This window comes from Pongo abelii, chromosome 20 (assembly GCF_028885655.2).
Source record: "Pongo abelii isolate AG06213 chromosome 20, NHGRI_mPonAbe1-v2.0_pri, whole genome shotgun sequence".
Lineage (NCBI taxonomy): Eukaryota > Metazoa > Chordata > Mammalia > Primates > Hominidae > Pongo > Pongo abelii.
Genome location: NC_072005.2, coordinates 46,766,479 through 46,776,479, shown reverse-complemented (window position 1 = coordinate 46,776,479; position 10,001 = coordinate 46,766,479). Strand labels below are relative to the sequence as shown.

Here is a 10,001-nt window from a genome sequence, read left to right as displayed (position 1 = left end):
ATCTGTTGCCCCCTCCTAAATCCACAGCCCTGGGGCACCCCTCCTGAGGTACCACAGATTTAGTCTGGAGGTACCCTCCTGGTTCAGCTTCCCTGGGGTCCCCCTCCGCCTCCTTTGCTGGTTGTGTCCAAAGCTTGGTGGGGTTCATGGAGAGGATGTATTTGGGAGGTGAAATGAGGTGATTATATAACCTGCCAAAGTCCACCCCTTATTTCAGGCAGTATAAAGGCAAACCACCCCAGCCGTCACCATCTATCATTCCACTGCCACCATGCTGGCCTCAGGGCTGCTCCTGGTGGCCTTGCTGGCCAGCCTGACTGTGATGGTCTTGATGTCTGTCTGGCAGCAGAGGAAGAGCAGGGGGAAGCTGCCTCTGGGACTTACCCCATTGCCCTTCATTGGAAACTACCTGCAGCTGAACACAGAGCAGATATGCAACTCTATCATGAAGGTGTCCCAAGGCAGGGAGATGGGTGGCACGGGGTGGGGGCTGCCCAGTTGGCTGAGGCTTTGTGGCAGGGAATTGACCAGTGTGGACCAGAGTCGTAGGAAAGGGAGTTTTGGAGTTTCAGCATCAGGGTCCTAGCCAGGAAAGACAGGATCTTGGGATGTCCAGCTCCCTGACTGTGAGAACCTGGGGGCGACACATCCCAGTACATGAAATCTCGGTGCTGGGTCATTCAGACTGGGGGCTGCTCCCTCTAACCACTCCCACTCGCCTCCATCAGATCAGTGAGCACTATGGCCCAGTGTTCACCGTTCACTTGGGGCCCCGGCGGGTCGTGGTGCTGTGCGGACATGATGCCGTCAAGGAGGCTCTGGTGGACCAGGCCTAGGAGTTCAGCGGGCGAGGTGAGCAGGCCACCTTCAACTGGCTCTTCAAAGGCTATGGTGAGGGGGTGCCCAAGAGGGGGAAGGTGGCTAGGTGGACGCAATGGTCTCAGTGTCCCCAGTCTTCTCCCCGACTCTCCTGCCCACTGAAGGCTGCGGCAGAGCCCCCTGTCTGGCCTTCTCTCCCCAGCTCCCTTCATTGCGGCCTCTGCCTCTTGCCTGTCTCCAGCATCCCTGTCCGTGTCCCTGTCCAGATTTCTCCCTGCCTCTCTCACTGGAGTCTCCTCTTTCCCCTCTGTCTCCATCTCTGAGGACAATCCTGGGTTTCTGTTTTCCAACCCTGGTCCTATGTCTTCATTTGTCTTTCTGTTGCTCTCAGCTTCTGAGCTTCTCCGTGTTTCTCCTCTCTCCGCTTCCCTCTCCCACTTCTTCCTCTGTCTTAGGATTTCAGGGTATTGCTACTTCCACATCTCCAGCCTCCTCTCCTGGTAACAGTCTCTCCTCCTTCCCTACCGTCTCTGTTTCTCTCTCCGTAGTTTTCTGTCTTCACCAGCTCAGCTTAAGAATCTTTCACCATTTTTACGCTTGAACCTGGAAGGTGGAGGTTGCAGTGAGCCGCCAAGATGGGGACAATGCACTTCAGCCTGGGCGACAGAGCGAGAATCCGTCTCAAAAACAAATAAACAAACCTACAAACAAAAAAGACTCTTTCACCATTTTTATTTTCTCCTCGCAGATCTCCCCATACCTCACCTCTCCTCCTTCCATCATCTTCTCCCATCTCTGTCTTTTTCTCGCCCTTCTTCCCTCCCTATGCTCCATGGAGTGTCCCGTCTCCCTCTGTTCTGCTGTTCATCTGTCTGTCTGGCTTGTCTCTTTTCTGATCCTCTTGTTCCTATTCGGTCTCTGTTTCTCTCTGTGTTTCTCTGACTGAGTTTGCAGCTCTCCTGCGCGAGGCTTCTGTGCCTGTCCCCGCCCCCCGCCCCCCACCCCCGCCTGACCTCTCCCCACCCCCCCACCCCTGCGTTCCTCTCCCAGGAGTGACCTGCCGCACCTGGGAGCGCACCAAGCCGCTCAGGCGCTTCTCCATCGCTACCCTGCGGGACTTCGGGGTGGGCAAGCGTGGCATCAAGGACGTATCCAGGAGAAGGCCGGCTTCCTCATCAAGGCCCTCTAGGGCACGCGCGGTGAGCAGGACACCCCGAGTGTGGAGGCGGGAGAAGGAAAACGCCCAGGGCGAGGAACCCGCGCGCGCGTTCTGTCTGGGGATTGGGCCTGGGTGGGGAAAAGGCGCCCGCGCTCCCAGCCCCGTAGTCTGGCGCTGGGAATGTGGCTCATCAGGGCAGTGCCTCCTGGAATTCTCAGACTAGCATCAGACCTCTGAGTTGACTCTCTTCCCAACCCCCTTCTCCCCCAATACACCGCCACACCCACAAGCTCCAGCATCCATCCCACCTTCTTCCTAAGCCGTACCGTCTCCAATGTCATCAGCTCCATTGTCTTTGGGGACCGCTTTGACTATGAGGACAAAGAGTTCCTGTCACTGTTGCGCATGATGCTGGAAAGCTTCCAGTTCATGGCAACCTCCACGGGGCAGGTAACTGGCTGCAGCCTGGCTGTCAGGCCCCTACCACAACCTGCCAACTGCTCCCCTACATGGGGACAGGTGCCCCAAACTCCCACCCCCCTCCAGACAGTGTCCCCTCAAAATCAGCCCCCAATATTGGACAACTGGACAGTTGCACCAGAACCCGGGATGGGTGCCCAGTACCCAGTCTCCAAGGACACCTGGATAGCTCAACAGATGCTCCCCGAAACAGAGCCTGTTGGCAGGATGCATACCCTCAGCTCAGCTCTCTCACCTGGGCATGTGTTCCCATCCCCAACTTACCGTAATTTCTAACAGATGCTCCCTACCCCGTTCTTCTGAATATTTTAACACCTGGACAAGTGACTGCCTCAACCCGCCTCCTGCATACCTGAACATCTGGTGCTGCAAAATCCAGCCCATCATAATCATTTCACATCTACACAAATGTCCCAGATTAGCCAACTGGAATATCTGGCCAAGCGCCCTCTACTTCACCCACTTAAATACCTGAAAACGTGGACAGCTGCCCTAACCAACACCCTAAACACATAAATATCTAGACAGATTATTCCCAGACACCCAAATAAGTGTTCCCCAGCCCTTTCCAATCACACACCTTACAGAGGTGCCCCCAATGCATCCCACTTGGATAGGTAAACACCTGAACAGGTATCCCCTCCACTTCAACATCTTCACCAGCCCCACTTTAATACCTGAACACCTGAACAAAAGCCCCCAATCCAGACCCAATAAGTATCTCGGTAGTTGTCTTCGACCAGGCCCATCTGAATGCCTACCTACCTAGACAGGTGGCACTCCCCTCATACCAGCCCCGTCTGAGTAGCTAAACACTTGAACAGGTGTTTTCCAACACATCCTGCCTTGAATGTCTGAACACCTAGCTGTGCGCTCCAATCCACCCTCATTGAAACCTGGATGTGTGCCTCAGTCCATGTTACCTAAATTTCTGGACAGTAGCCTTCTCACTTAACCCTCATGAAGACTTAGATATATGTTCCCATTCAGCCCCACTGAACTACCTAAACACCTGGGCAGGTAGGTGCCTTTAACCCAGTGCCTTTCTTGCTCTGACACAGGTCCCATTCCCATCAGTTCCTGCCTCCTGACAGTGGTCCTTCCCTTCCCATCCTCTCTCTGCAACCCCAGCTCTATGAGATGTTCTCTTCGGTGATGAAACACCTGCCAGGACTACAGCAACAGGCCTTTAAGGAGCTGCAAGGGCTGGAGGACTTCATAGCCAAGAAAGTGGAGCACAATCAGTGCATGCTGGATCCCAATTCCCCACGGGAATTCATTGACTCATTTCTCATCTGCATGCAGGGGGTAGACCCCAGCAGCCAATGGGAGGAGCTGCAAAGCCAGGCAGAGGGAAATCAGGCTGGCAGTGGGGAGGGCAGACAACACAGGCCCATTCAAATTAGCCCCTGTCATAATAATCCTCACAATCCCAACTATATCAACCACCGCTGTTCCATCTACTGAGCCCTCACCCACAGGCAGGACCTGTGCACGTGAATTAAAATAGCAAGCACTTCTACAGAACCATGTGCCAGGCACTGCATTAAGTGCTTTAAGATAGTATCCCCTATAGCACTCACAACAGCTCTTGAAGGAGGTTCAATCACGGCCTCAATTTTACAAATGAGGAAACTGAGGCCCAAAGAGTATAAGTGGCTTACCTGAGGTCACACAGAGAGGAAGCTGAGGTTCCCCAAGCTCAAATCCTCATCTCTCTGAGTCTAAGGCTGGTGCTTTTTTTGAGACAGAATTTCGCTTTTGTCACCCAGGCTGGAGTGAAATGGCACAATCTCGGCTCACTGCAATCTCTGCCTCCTGGGTTCAAGTGATTCTCCTGCTTTGGCCTCCCAAGTAGCTGGGATTACAGGCGCCCACCACCACACCAAGCTAATTTTTGTATGTTTAGTAGAGACGGAGTTTCACCATGTTGGCCAGGCTGGTCTTGAACTCCTGACCTCAGGTGATCCAAGGGCTGGTGCTTTTAGCCACCACACTCTCTAACCTATCATGCCCTGGTTATCAGACACACCTCTGTGGACAGGTGACCTGGCTTTACATTGCAGGGTCCCCACCTCCATCTGGATGTCAGTTTCTCATGTGGGAAGGCTTAAGGGAGTCTGAAGCTCAGGGATAAAGGATTGAGCTCACACCAGCAGGGGCCTCCCTCACCCACCTCCTGCTCACACCAGCAGGGGCCTCCCTCACCCACCTCCCCTCTCTGAGGTGTAGCCTAGTATTTCTCCAGCTTGGAAGTTCCTGTTAGAATCTACCCTTGAGCCACCAGCTGATACTCCCTTAACTACAAAGCACCCAGTACCTGCGCCCAGGCAAAAGGGAAGGAAACATCATACCCCTTTCAGAGGCAGGGAAAACCAAGGCCCAGAGTGAATCAGAGATTTATTCGTCTAGGGTCACACAGCAGATTCTTCATATCCCTAAAAAGGAAATGACGACACAGCAGTCATATTTGCAAGTGTATCTGGAGGAAGGAGCATCTAAACCTCCCATTATTTTTTTTAGTACCTTTTGTGTACCAGGCCCTGACAGACCTGATCTCTTTTAATCCCAACAACAAGTCTCAGTGATAATCATTACAGCTCATTCTTACAGCACACAATGATATCCCAGACACTTTTTGCAAGTGCAAAAAGCTCTTTGCACATACCTCACCAAATCGTCAAACAGCCACACATGAGAGACACTACGATGATCTCTGTTTACAGAGGCAGAAATAAGGCACACAGAGGGCTTAAGTCACTTCTCAAAGGCACCAACAAGGAGCTGGGATTCAACATCCAGACAATCTGGCTCCAATCGGTGATATTATCTCCTTCATTCCTGAGAGACAGAAAGCTGAGAATTCTAAAGATGTGGCCCCCAGATTTGGAGAAGTGGGAGTTCTTATACAGGCATCAAAAGATCAACCAGAGGAGCCAATGAACACCCTGAAATAGTCATGCAGCTGGGTGGCATCATGCCCACCTAGAAAAACTCCGTGCAAGTATTTTGGACCTCTTGAAGGCACAGCTCTTATTTATTCCACAAATATTTATTGTGAACCCTACTGTGTGTCAGGCACTTGTTTCAAAGGGTGGGGGAGCCCACAGGGACCAAAGCAAACCATGACAGCAGTAATAATTAAATAAATGAGAACCAGCTAGGCGCAATGGCTCACACCTGTAATCTCAGTGCTTTGGGAAGTCAAGATGGGAAGATCATTTGAGACCAAGAGTTTGAGACCAGCCTGGGCAAAATAGCAAGACTCCATCTCTCCAAAAAATTTAAAAGCCAGCCAGAGGTGGTGTCACACACCTGTAGTCACCACTACTCAGGAGGCTGATGGGGGAGGATTGCTTGAACCCAGGAGTTGGAGGCCGCAATGAGCCATGATCACACCACTGCACTCCAGCCTTGGTGATATGGTTTGGCTGTGTCCCCACCCAAATCTTATCTAGAATTGTAGCTCCCATAATCCCCACGTGTTGTGGGAGGGACCTGGTGGGTGATCATTGAATCATAGGGGCTGTTTCCCCCGTACTGTTCTCACAGTAGTGAATAAGTCTCATGAGATCTGTTGGTTTTATAAGGGGAAATCCCTTTCTCTTGGTTCTCATTCTCTCTCTTGCCAGCCACCATGTAAGATGCACCTTTTGCCTTTCAGCATGATTGTGAGGCCTCCCCAGCCATGTGGAACTGTGAGTTTATTAAACTTGTTTTTCTTTATAAATTACCCAGTCTAGGGTATGTCTTTATCAGCAGCATGAAAATGGACTAATACAATGGACAACAGAACAAGACTCTGCCTCTATAAATAAATAAAGATAGATGGATAGATATATGATAGATAGATGATAGATAGATAGATGATAGATAGACAGATAGATAGATAGATAGATAGACAGGAAATAAGAACCCTGCCCTCCTAGAGCTGTCATTTTAGCAGAAGAGGGCATTAGCATTATCAGAGCCAATGCCTACTTGCTCCTGGAAGGTTCCAAGCTTGCTTTCTTACCTCTGGGTCTTTGACCTTGCTGTTCCCTCAGCTGAGAAGGCTTCTCCCCACACCTTCCCATGACCAATTCTCAGAAGTCTTCTCAAAGGAGCCCTCTCTGACCACTCAATCTGAAGTAATCCCCATGGAACCCTTGTACACTGTTGGTGGTAATGTAAATTAGTAGAGCCACTTTGAGGAACAACATGGAGTTTCCTTAAGAAAAAGAAAAAAAAAGTAGAATAGGCCAGGTGCGGTGGCTCATGCCTGTAATCCCAGCACTTTGGGAGGCTGAGGCGGGCGAGTCATCTGAGGTCAGGAGTTCAAGACCAGCCTGGCCAACATGGTGAAACTCCATCTCTACAAAAATTACAAAAATCTTCCAAGCGTGTCGGTGGGTGCCTGTAGTCCCAGCTACTCAGGATGCTGAGGCAGGAGAATCGCTTGAACCCAGGAGGTGGAGGCTGCAGTGAGCTGAGATCATACCACTGCACTCCAGCCTGGGTGACAGAGTAAGACTCTACCTCAAAAAAAAATGAATAAATAAATAAAATAAACAAACAAAAAGAAAGAAAACTACTAAAAATAGAGCTACCACACAATCCAGCAATCCCACCACTAAATCTATATATAAAAAAAGGAAATCCATTTACTGAAGAGATGTCTGCACTCCCATGTATTTTGAAGCTCTGTTTGCAATAGCCAAGATATGGAATCAACCTAAGTGTTCATGTGGTGCTGTACAGAAGGGAATACTATTCAGCCATTAAAAAAGAATGAGATCCTGTTATTTGCAGCAACAGGGATGGAACTGCAGGACATTATGTTAGGTGAAATAAGCCAGGCACAGAAAGGCAAAGTTTTGCACATTCTCACTCATTAGTGGGAGCTAAAAATTATGACAATTGAACTCATGGAGATAGAGAAGAATGATGGTAACCAGAGGCTGGGAAGGGTGGAGGTGAGGGAGTGGGGATGGCTAATGGGTACAAAAATATAGTTCGATACAATGAATAAGATCTAGTTTTTGATAGCACAACAGGGTGATGGCCGTCAGAAATAATTCATTGTACTTTTTGTTTGTTTGCTTGTTTGTCTTTTTGAGATGGAGTCTCACTGAGTCGCCCAAGCTGGACTGCAGTGGCACAGTCTTGGCTCACTGCAAACTCCACCTACCAGGCTCAAGCAGTTCTCCCGATTCAGCCTCTGGAGTAGCTGGGATTACAGACGCATGCCACCATGCCCGGCTAATTTTTTTGTATTTTTGTAGAGACAGGGTTTCACCATGTTGCCCAGGGTGGTTTTGAACTCCTCAGCTCAGGCAATCCGTCTGCCTCGGCCTCCCAAAGTGCTGGAATTACAGGCATGAGCCACTGTGCCCAGCCTGTGGTACATTTTAGCATAACAGAGGGAATATAACTGTAATGCTTGTGACACAAAGAAATGATGAGTGCTTGAGGTGATGGTTACCCCATTTACCATGATGTGATTATTATATGTGACTATACACTTTATGCCTGTCTACATTGTATGTCTGTGATTACACATTGTATGTCTGTATCGAAATATCTCACTTACCACATAAAGATATACACCTGCTATGTAGCCACAAAGATTTTTAAAAATAAAAATAATTGCATAGACTCCTCAAACCCCAATCTCCAGTACTTTTGTTGTCTTGCTCCACCACAGGACCACATCTCAAAGCCTCAAGTCTATCAGAATTTCTCCCTCCAGTCTGTCTCCTCTCCATTTCACCTTATAAAATTCCAGAAGCTTCTGTAGTTAATATATAAGCCAGAAAGGAACTCCCAAGCTTGTCTGTGGAGTTCCACCCAAAGTTTGACCCCAGCTGCCTGGCTGCCTGTGAGTTGTTTCCCATCTACCAACCTCCACCTTTTCCATCCCTTCGACACTCCCCCATCTGACCACCTGGACAGACTTGAGAAAGCCCTGTGGTTTATTTGCAAAATGCTCCCCCAGGAAGGGCAGAGGCCAGGGCCTAGGAGAGAGGCAGCCCTGGGAGGTGGGATGGCCCCAGAACCAGAGTAGCAAGAGGCCACTGGGGACAATGAGGAGTGAGAAGGCTGAGGGCACCATGGTCCTCATTCCTCCAGCCTTCCATTCTGCTGTCACTCTTAAAAGACATGTTGCTCTCTGTTTGTTGTTTTATTTCTGTGGTTGGTGAGGGAAGGTGTGCCATGCATTTGCACTGGCAGAGTCTCTGTTAACTCTTCAGAGGCTACAAGGAGCCCAAAGCTGTCAGGTGCTGCAGAGGCCAAAAGGTTAGTATCTCAGGGTGGAGTTCCAGAGCCAGCTTCCCACTGGCCACAGGCTGGCTGATGTATCCGTGTGATAAAGATATTAAACTTGCAGCACCTGCCTCAGAGAAGGGTGGTGGTCCTGCTGGTGTAATGTGTGGAGGTTGGATTTATTTATTTATTTATTTATGAAACAGAGTCTTTCTTTGTCGCCCAGGCTGGAGTGCAGTGGCGGGAACTTTGCTCACTGCAACCTCTGCCTCCTGCATTCAAGCAATTATCCTGTCTCAGCCTCCCGAGTAGCTGGGACTACAGATGCATGCCACCACACCCGGGTAATTGTTGTATCTTTTTTAGTTGAAACACGGTTTTTGTATGTTGGTTAGGCTGGTCTCCAACCCCTGACTTGAAGTGATCCACCCGCCTCGGCCTCCCAAAGTGCTGGGATTATAGGCGTGAGCCACCACGTCCAGCCTGGAGGCTGGATTTAGAGTGGTTCCACTGCAAGAATAGCGCTGAGCTTTATCAAAAGGTGACATTGCAGCATGGGGTATCGAGAGTAACTGGCAGGCAGAATGGGGGCATCCTGGGCTCTTTGGGGATGAGAATTTATTCTGGATCTCAGAAGAAAGTGGGATATGGAGGAGACATAGTCTGATGGAGGAGGCCTAGCTCCATTTTGGGTGGGCTGTGGGGGTAGGGAGTGGCTGATTTAGCCACTCATTCATTCATTCCTCACCAAATATTTTGAACACCTGTCATATGCCACACACTGTGTTGAGAGTACAGTGATGAGCAAGACAATGGTTTGGCCCTTCACAGAGTTGTCACTGAGGTGAGGGAGGCATTCTTACCAACATTCCTTCCAGAAAAATCCCTAGAGAACTGACAGTAAAAGAATCACACACAAAATAGCACAGATCACCTCTTGACGTGGGGAGGTCAGGCTTTAGAGATGTTTATTTAATTCTCAGCGGATTTGAAGGAACATATCAGGGAATGCAAAGCACCAGTGCAGAATCCTACAGCTCAGGGAACCTGGGCCAAGGGGGCTTTTTGATAGACGGAAGCAGTAGGAGGAGGCAGCTGGGAATGAGGATGGGGGAAGACGACAGCAGTGTGTGACTGTGGTCTACAACAGGCACGAACCTCAAAAATAGCGTTCAACATGAAAGCAACCAGACACAAAAGATCACATACTACGCCTGTAATATCAGCACTTTGGGACAGTGAGGCGGGTGGATCACCTGAGGCCAGGAGCTCACCACCAGCCTGGCCAATATGTCCC

At 49.8% G+C, this 10,001-nt stretch overlaps 1 pseudogene; it reads left to right on the top strand.

Moving 5' to 3' along the window:
- Positions 1-223: 223 nt before the first annotated feature.
- LOC112130193 (cytochrome P450 2A13-like) lies at positions 224-3,925 on the top strand (annotated as a pseudogene).
- Positions 3,926-10,001: the final 6,076 nt, after the last annotated feature.